This window comes from Pleurodeles waltl, chromosome 7 (assembly GCF_031143425.1).
Source record: "Pleurodeles waltl isolate 20211129_DDA chromosome 7, aPleWal1.hap1.20221129, whole genome shotgun sequence".
In the NCBI taxonomy this organism is placed as follows: Eukaryota; Metazoa; Chordata; class Amphibia; order Caudata; family Salamandridae; genus Pleurodeles; species Pleurodeles waltl.
The window spans coordinates 180,454,668-180,467,244 of NC_090446.1; the positions used below are offsets into that span (position 1 = coordinate 180,454,668).

Below are 12,577 nucleotides of genomic sequence, written 5' to 3' on the forward strand. Positions count from 1 at the left end.
ATAGGCTATAATGCTAGCAAACTTAAACATATAGGCCCTCATTACAACCCTGGCAGTCGGTGTTAAAGCGGCGGAAAAAAAATGGGATTTGGACCCTGGCGGTGACCGCCATCCAACACTGCCACTTTAACACAGCGACTGCCAGGGTGGTAACAGCCGCTGGTCTGGAGACTTCGGTCTCCAGCCCGGCAGCCATCACATTCCCACCCTCGAGATTACGACCCGGCCTACCGCCGTGGTTTTCGTGCCAAACTTACCACCATGAAAACCATGACGGTAGGCACTATCAGTGCCAGGGAATCCATTCCCCGGCACTGATAGAGGTACCCCCCTCACCCTAACCCCTCCCCAGAGTCCTCCTCCACCCTCCCCCACCCGCTCCTGCCCCCCGCACATATACACACCAACACGCGCACCCATATACACACATGCACACATGCATACCCACCTCCACCCACGCATGCACACATACATACCCACACACTACAACACACACCAACGTAGCTTGTCACACACATGCAGCCACAACACACAACACTCACAATCACTCATTCACGCATGCATCCAACGCGAATCACATCCGCATGCACGCATCCCAAAACATACACACACACACACCCACATACACACAACACACCCCACCCCTCTCTCCGATCACAGAACACGACTTACCTGGTTGAAGGGGGGTCCTCCGGCTGGAGACGGTCCGCGGCGCTGCTATCAGCAGCAGCGCCCACCAGCGAAACACCGCCAGGCCGTATCATTGCTCATGATACGGTTGGCGGTGTTTTGCTGGCGTGGCGGTGCTGCTGTCAGCAGCGCCGCCATGACCGGGGGCGGTGTTCCGCCAGATTTCTTGCTGAATACCGTTGGCAGTCATAATATGCGTTTCCCACTGGTAGCCACGGCGGCGGCATGTTGGCGGCCGTTGCCGTGGCGGTAGGCGGTCAATACCACCAATGTTGTAATCAGGGCAATAGTCTATCCATGTCCCTTAAAAAAAGACCCAAACTTGACCTATGACCAATCAGGCACCAGCACCCTCTAGAATATTACCAAAAGAGGCTCCTTCCCTCAGATTTTCTGGCACAAGAGTGAAGAATATATGCTGAAAAGGAAGGTGAGCCTCACAGGGGTAGAGGGTGGGTTGCATGTGAATTTATGAAAGATACCAATACTGGTTAACTGTAGTTACTGGTAAGTAACTTGTTTTCATATCCAGTATTGGATCTTTCATAAATTCACATGCTTGAATCTAAATAGCCAGCAGTACTCAAAATATCTGTTATGCCCATAGTGATGGTGGGTGTGAGCATTTCAGTTCATATGAACAATCCTATTAATATAGGAATTGTAAATATACATTCATATATAAAGTAAGTCAGGCAATAATTGCATATTGATTAGAAGCAATTGTATATCAAATTAAATATACACACACACACATATATATATATATATATATATATATATATATATATATATATATATATATATATATAGAAAATGTCACTTACCCAGTGTACATCTGTTCGTGGCATGGGACGCTGCAGATTCACATGCTTTGCACATCCCGCCATCTAGTGTTGGGCTCGGAGTGTTACAAGTTGTTTTTCTTCGAAGAAGTCTTTTTCGAGTCACAAGATGGAGGGACTCCTCCCATTTCGGCTCCATTGCGCATGGGCGACGATTCCATCTTAGATTGTTTTCCCCGCAGAGGGTGAGGTAGGAGTTGTGTATTATGGTAATAGTGCCCATGCAATGGAGTAAGTATGTATGTACATAATGTGGTTTAAAGTGATATATTTACAAATTTACAAATGTTCAAGATCAACTTCAAACGGCTACAGACTCCCGGGGAGGCGGGCGGGCGCATGTGAATCTGCAGCGTCCCATGCCACGAACAGATGTACACTGGGTAAGTGACATTTTCCGTTCGATGGCATGTGTAGCTGCAGATACACATGCTTTGCATAGACTAGTAAGCAGTTATCTCCCCAAAAGCGGTGGTTCAGACTGTAGGAGTTGAAGTTGTTTGGAACAAAGTTCGTAGTACTGCTTGTCCTACTGTGGCTTGTTGTGTGGTTAACACGTCCACGCAGTAGTGTTTGGTAAACGTATGAGGCGTAGACCATGTGGCTGCCTTACATATTTCAGTCATTGGAATGTTTCCTAGAAAGGCCGTGGTAGCACCTTTCTTTCTAGTTGAGTGTGCCTTTGGTGTTATAGGCAGTTCTCTTTTTGCTTTGAGATAACAGGTTTGAATGCATTTAACTATCCATCTAGCAATGCCTTGTTTGGATATTGGGTTTCCTGTATGAGGTTTTTGGAAAGCAACGAACAAATGTTTGGTTTTTCGAATTTGTTTTGTTCTGTCAATGTAGTACATTAACGCTCTTTTGATGTCTAATGTATTTAGTGCTCTTTCAGCTACAGAATCTGGCTCTGGAAAGAACACTGGTAGTTCCACTGTTTGATTCAAGTGGAACGGTGATATGACTTTTGGTAAGAACTTAGGATTTGTTCGTAAAACTACTTTATGCTTGTGTATTTGAATAAAGGGTTCTTGTATGGTAAATGCTTGTATCTCACTTACTCTTCTTAGAGATGTGATGGCAATTAGAATGTATTTCACATGAGTGCATGGGTTCAAACGGTGGACCCATGAGCCGTGTTAAGACAATGTTAAGGTTCCACGAAGGAACTGGTGGCGTCCTTGGTGGGATAATTCTTTTCAGACCCTCCATAAAAGGCTTTATGACTGGGATCCTAAATAGTGATGTTGAATGTGTAATTTGCAGATAAGCTGAAATAGCGGTGAGATGAATTTTAATAGATGAGAAAGCTAGCTTTGACTTTTGTAAGTGCAGTAGGTAGCGGACAATGTCTTTAGCAGATGCGTCTAAGGGTTGTATTTGTTTATTATGGCAGTAATAAACAAATCTTTTCCACTTATTTACATAGCAATGTCTTGTGGTTGGTTTCCTAGCTTCTTTTATGACCTCCATACATTCTTGTGTGAAGTCCAGATGTCCGAATTCTAAGACTTCAGGAGCCAAATTGCTAGATTCAGCGATGCTGGATTTGGGTGTCTGATCTGTTGTTTGTGTTGGGTTAACAGATCTGGTCTGTTTGGTAGTTTGACATGATGCACTACTGAGAGGTCTAGTAGTGTTGTATACCAGGGTTGTCTTGCCCAAGTTGGTGCTATTAGTATGAGTTTGAGTTTGTTTTGACTCAATTTGTTTACCAGATATGGAAGGAGTGGGAGAGGGGGAAAAGCGTATGCAAATATCCCTGACCAACTCATCCATAACACATTGCCCTGAGACTGATCCTGTGGGTATCTGGATGCGAAGTTTTGGCATTTTGCGTTTTCTTTTGTTGCAAATAGGTCTATTTGTGGTGTTCCCCATCTTTGGAAGTAGGTGTTTAGTATTTGTGGGTGAATCTCCCATTCGTGGATCTGCTGGTGATCCCGAGAGAGATTGTCTGCTAACTGATTCTGAATCCCTGGAATATGCTGTGCTATTAGGTGAATGCGGATGTGAATCGCCCAATGCCATATTCTTTGTGCCAGGAGACACAACTGTGTTGAGTGTGTTCCTCCTTGTTTGTTCAGATAATACATCGTTGTCATGTTGTCTGTTTTGACAAGAATGTGTTTGTGTCTTATTATAGGTTGAAATGCTTTCAACGCTAGAAACACTGCCAGTAGTTCTAAGTGATTTATGTAAAACTGTCTCTGCTGAGTGTCCCATTGTCCTTGGATGCTGTGTTGGTTGAGGTGTGCTCCCCACCCTATCATGGAGGCATCTGTCGTTATTACGTATTGAGGCACTGGGTCTTGGAAAGGCCGCCCTTGGTTTAAATTTATATTGTTCCACCATTGAAGCAAGGTGTATGTTTGGCGGTCTATCAACACTAGATCTAGAAGTTGACCCTGTGCCTGTGACCATTGTGATGCTAGGCACTGTTGTAAGGGCCGCATGTGCAATCTTGCGTTTGGGACAATGGCTATGCATGAGGACATCATGCCTAGTAGTTTCATCACCATCTTGACTTGTATCTTTTGTTTTGGATACATGGCCTGTATTACATTGTGAAATGCCTGTACCCTTTGCGGACTTGGAGTGGCAATCCCTTTTGTTGTGTTGATTGTCGCCCCAAAGTATTGCTGTGTTTGACACGGCTGAAGGTGTGACTTTGTGTAGTTGAGTGAGAAACCTAGTTTGTGGAGGGTTTCTATGACATACTTTGTGTGTTGTGAACACCGTTCTTGCGTGTTGGCTTTGATTAACCAATCGTCTAGGTACGGGAACACATGTATTTGCTGCCTTCTGATATGAGCAGCTACTACTGCCAGGCATTTTGTAAAAACTCTTGGCGCAGTTGTTATCCCGAATGGTAACACTTTGAATTGGTAATGTACCCCTTGGAATACAAACCTTAAGTACTTTCTGTGTGAAGGATGTATCGGTATATGGAAGTATGCATCCTTTAGGTCTAGTGTTGTCATGTAGTCTTGTTGTTTGAGCAGTGGGATTAAGTCCTGTAATGTCACCATGTGAAAGTGATCTGATTTGATGTAGGTATTTAATGTTCTGAGATCTAATATGGGTCTTAAGAGTCTTGTCCTTTTTTGGTATGAGAAAGTACAGAGAGTAAACTCCTGTTCTTTTCTGTTGAATTGGTACTAATTCTATTGCTCCTTTTTGTAGCAACGCTTGGACCTCTAGTCCTAGAAGATCCATGTGTTGTTTTGACATATTGTGTGTTTTCGGTGGGACGTTTGGAGGGAATTTGTGAAATTCAATGTAATAACCATGCTGGATAATTGCTAGGACCCACGTGTCTGTAGTTATTTCCTCCCAATGTTTGTAAAACTTGGTTAGTCTTCCCCCCACAGGTGTTAGCTGTTGGGGATTTGTGCCTTGGAAGTCACTGCTTGTTTTGAGGAGTTTTGGGACTTTGGATCTTTCCTCTACTCTTTTGGAATTGTCCCCCTCTATATTGTCCCCGAAAACTTCCCCGCTGATATTGGCTTTGGTAAGTGGGCCTTGTTTGTGAGGTTGTGGGTTCTGTAGTTTGTCCTCGAAACACCCCTCTAAACTGCGTTTTGCGAAATGTGCCTCTGCTCTGAGGGGAGTAGAGTGCGCCCATGGCTTTGGCCGTATCAGTGTCTATTTAAAGTTTTTCAATAGCAGTGTCCACCTTCCGGCCTAAACAACTGCTGTCAGTTAAAAGGCATATTAAGCACGGCTTGTTGTATTTCCGGTTTAAATCCTGACGTACGCAACCATGCGTGTCTCCTTATGGTTACTGCTGTATTTACTGTCCTAGCAGCTGTATCTGCTTCATCCATTGCTGACCGTATCTGATTATTTGAGATACTTTGTCCTTCTTCCACCACTTGTTGTGCCCTCTTCTGGAACTCCTTGGGTAAGTGTTCAATGAAATGTTGCATTTCGTCCCAATGAGCCCTATCATATCTTGCCAGCAGTGCCTGTGAGTTGGCAATACGCCATTGGTTGGCAGCTTGTGCTGCAACCCTTTTCCCCGCAGCGTCGAACTTGCGACTCTCCTTGTCTGGAGGTGGTGCGTCTCCTGAGGTGTGAGAGTTTGCTCTTTTGCGAGCTGCCCCTACTACCACAGAGTCTAGTGTTAATTGCTGCGTGATATATACAGGGTCTGTTGGCAGTGGCTTGTACTTTTTTTCTACTCTTGGAGTTATGGCCCTGCCCTTCACAGGCTCCTGAAACACCTGTTTGGAGTGTTTTAGCATTCCGGGTAGCATAGGTAAGGTTTGATATTGGCTATGAGTGGAGGATAGTGTATTAAACAAAAAGTCATCCTCAATAGGTTCTGCGTGCAAGGTGACGTTATGAAATGCAGCTGCTCTTGACACCACCTGTGTATAAGCTGTACTGTCCTCAGGTTACGACGGCCTCGCTGGGTAACAGTCTGGGCTGTTATCTGACACTGGCACATCATAAAGATCCCATGCGTCGGGATCATCCTGACTCATTCCAGTATGAGTTGGGGACTGCATCAGTGGTGGAGTGGCTACCGGTGATGTGTGCGTTGATGGTGGTGGGGATGGTGGTGGTGTTGTTTGTTTTGCCACCTTTGCCTGTGGCTGTTTGTCCTTTTCTTGAAAGGCAAGTCTTCTTTTCATCCTAATTGGGGGAAGAGTACTTATCTTCCCTGTGTCCTTTTGGATGTGGAGTCTTCTCTAGGTGTAGTCTGGCTCCATTGACTGTAGTTCTTGTCCGAACTTATGTCCTTGCATTTGGGAGGACAGTCCCTGTTCCTCTGTGTAGGAACCTGATTTCGGTTCCGAGGCTGGATGTTTCGGAATAGAAATGTTTTCGGTAGCCTTTTTCGGCTCCGACGACACCTTCTTTATTTTCGGCATCCCGCTCTCTCGGTGCCGACTTGTTTCGGTGCCGCTCTCTCGGTGCCGAACTTGCTCGGACCCGAAGTCTCGGGCTCGAGTTTGCTGTGTGCCGGTATCTCGACCGGAGTCGGATGACTTCGACACATGCGTGCCCTTTTTCGGTGCCGATGGTCGGTCACCTATTTTTCGGGTTAAGCCATGGCCTGCTGGCGGTGGCGTCCCCTGGGCTTTTGTGGTCTTCTCGTGAGTTTTGTGTGTCGACGTCTTACTCACGGTTTTAGGCGTCTCTTCGGGATCGAGCTCTTCCGAGTCCTGGATGGAAAAGGTTTCTTCTTCCTCCTCCAAGCGTGTTTGTCCTGTCGGCGCCGACGCCATTTGCAGTCTTCTTGCTCTTCGGTCTCTTAGGGGGTGATTCTAAATTCGGCGGGCGGCGGAGGACGCCCGCCAAAGTTCCCCCACCAAAATACCGCTCCGCGGTCGAAAGACCGCTGAGGGTATTTTGGGATTTGCCCTGGGCTGGCGGGCAGCCGCCAAAAGGCCGCCCGCCAGCCCAGGGCAAATCAACCTTCCCACGAGGACGCCGGCTCAGAATTGAGCCGGCGGAGTGGGAAGGTGCGACGGGTGCTGTTGCACCCGTCGTGTATTTCAGTGTCTGCATAGCAGACACTGAAATACTTTGTGGGGCCCTCTTACGGGGGCCCCTGCAGTGCCCATGCCATTGGCATGGGCACTGCAGGGGCCCCCAGGGGCCCCGCGGCACCCTCTACCGCCATCCTGTTCCTGGCGGGAGACCCGCCAGGAACAGGATGGCGGTAGGGGGTGTCAGAATCCCCATGGCGGCGGAGCGCGCTCCGCCGCCATGGAGGATTCTGCAGGGCAGCGGGAAACCGGCGGGAGACCGCCGGTTTCCCGCATCTGATCGCGGCCGAACCGCGGCGGTCAGAATGCCCTGCGGGGCACCGCCGGTCTGTCGGCGGTGCTCCCGCCGACCCTGGCCCCGGCGGTCCGGGTCAGAATGACCCCCTTAGTGTCTTCCTCGACCGAAACGCTCGACAGGCTTCACAAGTATCTTCTTTGTGTTCTGGAGACAAACACAAGTTACAGACCAGGTGCTGATCTGTATATGGATACTTGTTGTGGCATTTGGGGCAGAAGCGGAATGGGGTCCGTTCCATCAGCCTTAAAAAGACACGTGGTCAGGCCGACCAGGCCCCAACGGGGGAATCGAAAAAACCCCGAAGGGCCACCGGAGCTCTTCAAAAGTCGGTGTCGATCTGTTGTAACTAACCCGATACCGAACGCTAGCAATACTGTCGAATTTTCCGAGATTCTAACTATCTTTCCAAACCGAAACACGGAGCGAAAAGGAACACGTCCGAACCCGATGGCGGAAAAAAACTGCTTACTAGTCTATGCAAAGCATGTGTATCTGCAGCTACACATGCCATCGAATGGAAAATGTCACTTACCCAGTGTACATCTGTTCGTGGCATGGGACGCTGCAGATTCACATGCGCCCGCCCCCCTCCCCGGGAGTCTGTAGCCGTTTGAAGTTGATCTTGAACATTTGTAAATTTGTAAATATATCACTTTAAACCACATTATGTACATACATACTTACTCCATTGCATGGGCACTATTACCATAATACACAACTCCTACCTCACCCTCTGCGGGGAAAACAATCTAAGATGGAGTCGACGCCCATGCGCAATGGAGCCGAAATGGGAGGAGTCCCTCGATCTTGTGACTCGAAAATGACTTCTTCGAAGAAAAACAACTTGTAACACTCCGAGCCCAACACTAGATGGCGGGATGTGCAAAGCATGTGTATCTGCAGCTACACATGCCATCGAACATATATATATATATACACATACACAGAATTATATAAGCCAGAAATAATGGTAAGTTAAATTCTAATGAGGCTCACCTTAATGAAATAGATGCCATAGAACAGCCTGTCTCACGACCTGTTCTGTCGATTCCAAACAGCAATGCTGCGCTAAAGAATGTGTAGACTTACACATTGCAGCTTGGCATATCTTGTCTAAGGCAATGCCTTGAAACAAAGGAACTGATGTTGAGATTGATCTTGTAGAGTGTGCTTTAGGTCAGTTGGTTAGTGGTTTCCCAGCCTTTGTATGACAAAACTGAATGGTGATGCAATCCATCGGGCTATTGTTGCTTTAGTGACACCCATACCCTGACAACCTTGGCTGTAAGAGGCTAGTAGTTGGTCTGTCTTACAGAATTGTTCAGTAAGCTGGAGGTAGAATTTCAAACATCGTTTGATATCCAGTGTGTGGAGAGTTATTTCAGCCACGGTCGATGGGTTTGGGAAGAAAGTTCGCAATATCACCAGTTTGTTTAGGTGAAAAGATGAAGGCACTTTAGGAATATATCTTGAGTTTGTTCTGAGAAGAACAGTCATTCGAGAAAGTAAGAAAGGTCTCCTTGGTGGTAAATGCCTGTATGTCACTGACTCTCCTGGGAGGAGTAAGAGCAAGGAGAGTTGCCACCTTCCATGTGATCCGCTTTGTGTATGGGTTTGAACAGTGCTTTCATTAATTGCGAAAGGACAATGTTTAGAGGACATTGAGGAGGGGGAGGTCGCACCGGAGCAAAAGTGCGAAACAATCCTTTCATAAATTGTTTTATGAGCCTGGATGAACCTAGTGAGGGTGCATCGGTAGAACGTCTGTATGAGGATATTGCTGCCAGGTGAACCTTAACTGAGGCATGTCTGAGCCCAGTCGTGGATAGAGCAAGGAGGTACAATATAATTTGCTCTGGTAGAGCCTCCAACGGATTCACATTGTTTTGCTGGCCCCAAATAAAAAATCTTCGCAACCTGAACCTGTAAGTCTTATTTGTATTCTCTACCACTGCTCTAAAAAGAACTACTCTGCATTCTTGATCAATGTTCATGGAACTCAGGAGCCATGCAGGCAAATGGAGAGAGGCTTGTTCCGGATGAAGTATCGGCCCTTGGTTCTTCGTTAGTTGGTTGTGTTTACTGGGAAACCGTATGGGATTGGCCACCGACAGGAGAGTGAGTTCCGTGTACCAAAACTGCCTGGACCACCTGGGTGCTATGAGTGTGATCTGCCAACCCTCTGATTTCATCTTCTTGAGAAGTCTGTGGCTCAGTGGGAAGGGGAGAAAAGCGTATGCAAAGATCCCAGACCATTGCATCGAATACCATTCCCCCACGACCCCAGGAGTGGGAATCGACTGGCATAAAAGTGGCATCTGGCGTTCTCGTTAGTGGCAAAAAGATCCAGGGCTGGTCGTCCCCAGCATCAAAAGATCTTGTCTACTTCTTTCTGATTGAGCTCCCATTCGTGGCAACTGTCTTCCGTCCTGCTGGGAGAGTCTGCAAGGACATTGTTGATACCCGGTACATGCTCTGCTTTCAGAGAAATTTTGTGGAGAGTGAGCAATTCCCAGAGAGCTTGGGCTTCTCTTGAGAGGGAGATAGATTGTGTTCCTCCCTGTTGTTGACATAATACATGCTTGTTGTGTTGTCCGTATGGATCTACACTGAGGATGCTGCAATCCAAGGAAGGAACGCTTTCAGAGTAAGAGAAATTGCTTTTGACTCCAACAGATTCATGGGCATTTTATTCTGAGAAGCAGAACATTTCCCTTGAATGCACATTTTTTGCAAACGACCTTCCCAACCTCCCAGAGAAGTGTCCGTTGTTATTATGAAATCTGGCATTGGAGTCAGGAAAGTTAACCCCTGAGAGATATGACTGATTTGAGACCACCACTGCAGGGTTTCTAACATCCTTGTTGTGATTTTGGTCAAGTCTTTGAAGGACCCTTGAGAATGGCTCCATCGGAGATGCAGGTCCTCTTCTAATGGTCTCATTTTTAGTCACGCCAGATTGACCAAGTTGATTAACGAAAAAATCATTCCTAGAAGTGACTTGAATGCTCTCACTGAAACAGACTTTCTTTTTGAGATAATGAAAGCCATGTCTGCTGTCTTCCTATTGAAAGATAAGCCTTGTTTTTGTCCATGTCAAGTTTTGCACCCAAAAAGACAATCTTGTGCTTTGGAATAGTGGATGAATTCTGGTGATTTACAGTCAGACCTAGACAGTGAAATAAGGTTAGACAGGCGTTGGTGGCATTGGAGGCCTGTTGCGGAGTTGGTGCCTTTATCAACCAATCATCTAAATATGGGAAAACTTGAAAACTCCGTGTTAGGGAGGAAAGCCACAACAGGTGCAAGACACTTTGTGAAAATTCTGGGCGCTGACTTTAATCCGAACGGGAGAACCTTGAATTGATAATGGGTACCGGCTACAGTAAAGCGAAGGTATATGCAATGCCTGGAGTGTATGAGGATGTGGAAATAGGCCTCTTGGAGATTCAACAATGTCATGTAATATCCACTGTTGAGAAGATGGAGGATATCCGACAGGGTGATCATACGCAAGGATTGTTTCTGCAGGAATTTGTTTAACTGTCAGAGGTCTAGGATCGGTCTCCATTCTCCTGACTTCTTTCTTGTCAGAAAGAACCCAGAGAAAAAAACCTTGGCCTCTCTCATAAATAGGGACCTCTTCTATTGCACCCTTGGAGAGCATTTGAAAGACTTCTTGCTTCAGTACGTTAAGATGAAGTGAATGTGTTTTCACAAGAGGGTGGTTTCTGTACGAATTCTAACATATGACCATGAGTCACTATATCCAACACTCATGTGTCTGGTGTTATCCTTTCCCAATTTTGCTGATAATTTGAGATGTTTGTACCCACTGGATTGATTTGTGGGAAGTATTTAACTGTAGCCTGCACCCGATTAGGATCAATGTTTGCTGCTTTGTTCCTGAGCTTGGGGGGTTTGTTTTCTTCTTCCGCCTTATCTGATGTAAGCTGCTGTAGATGGCTGCCGGTAAGACTGTTGATACGTTGGCCTGTACTGGGACTGTTGGTACTGTCTATGGTAGGTACCACGAAAAGAACAGAAACCTATTCTTCTGAATCCCCAAAAGGGCTGCTTCTTGTATTGAAGAGTACCCAGTGAGTGAGCAGTCTCTGTATCGGTCTTGATGGTAAGTAAGGAGTCATCTATGTGTTTCCAAAAGAGGGTTTCGTCATCATAGGCCATGTCTACAGTTCTGGATTGAACCTCAGGTCTGAATGAGGTTTCCTTTAACCATCCTTGACGGCGCACAATTGTTGCTCCCGCTAACTGTATGAAGCCCGTGGAGGCTACGTCGCGAGCACAATCAATCACTTCTGCAGATGTGTGCTCCCCTTCCTGTGATATTTTTCGTACCTCGGGTTGTTTGTCTTCTGGGATGAGGTAGATAAAAGCATTCATGTCAGACTTCATCTGACGGTCATAGCGACCTAAGATACCTAGGGTGTTGGCAGCACGCAGAGTAATGGCTGACATCGATGAGAACCTCCTGCCCACATTATCCAAATGTCTGCCCTCCTTGTCTGGTGGGGTTGAAATGGGAGCAGATGGGTTCTTAGAACGTCTGAGCAGCCTGAGATATGACAGAATCTGGTTTTGGGTGCCCTGTCAAACAGGCTGGAGAGTCGTCCGTAGCCTTGTATTTTTTGTCCAGTTGAGGAGGCACTGCAGGACTGTGGGTGGATTTTTCATAATCTTAAAGCCTTCACTCCAGATGAAATCTATGATGGGGATTGCCCTCACAAATTTTCTTACCTGCTCCTTAAAATCATGGAAGAAACATTCTGAATGCAAGACGGTTGCCGGTAAGTGGTAGCGTTTGGCGGTTCTATCCATTACATTATGACACCTCCTATACCCTCAGGAGGAGAATCTGATGGATGAGGAGTTGGTGGTGATGGTGTAGGGGCTAACTAATCATCCCACTCATCGCTAGAGTGTTGAGGAGTGGCAAGCTCTCCTTCTTCCCTTTCATCTAACGAGGAGGTGATGTCTTCTTTGGAAGGAACAGCTACTGTAGGCCAAGATGTGAACCTAGGTGTTGCCAGAGGTGGAGGCATGTTCCTCGGTGTAGCAGGGGAAGAGGTTTGTTGTGGCTGCTCATCAGTTGAAAGTGGAAACCTCCTTTTATAGTCTTGGAGCATGGACTGTTAGTCCTGAATTAAAGAAGAAGGCATTTGCACTGTATATCACGGTTGTTGATGTATTGCATTGTCTCGAAGTAATGTCTATGATGT

The 12,577-nt window shown here is 46.5% G+C and overlaps 1 protein-coding gene across 2 annotated transcripts in view; it reads right to left on the bottom strand.

Moving 5' to 3' along the window:
- ZNF335 (zinc finger protein 335) overlaps window positions 1–12,577 on the bottom strand; it is a 260,110-nt gene that overhangs the window by 186,506 nt on the left and 61,027 nt on the right. The window lies entirely within an intron of this gene.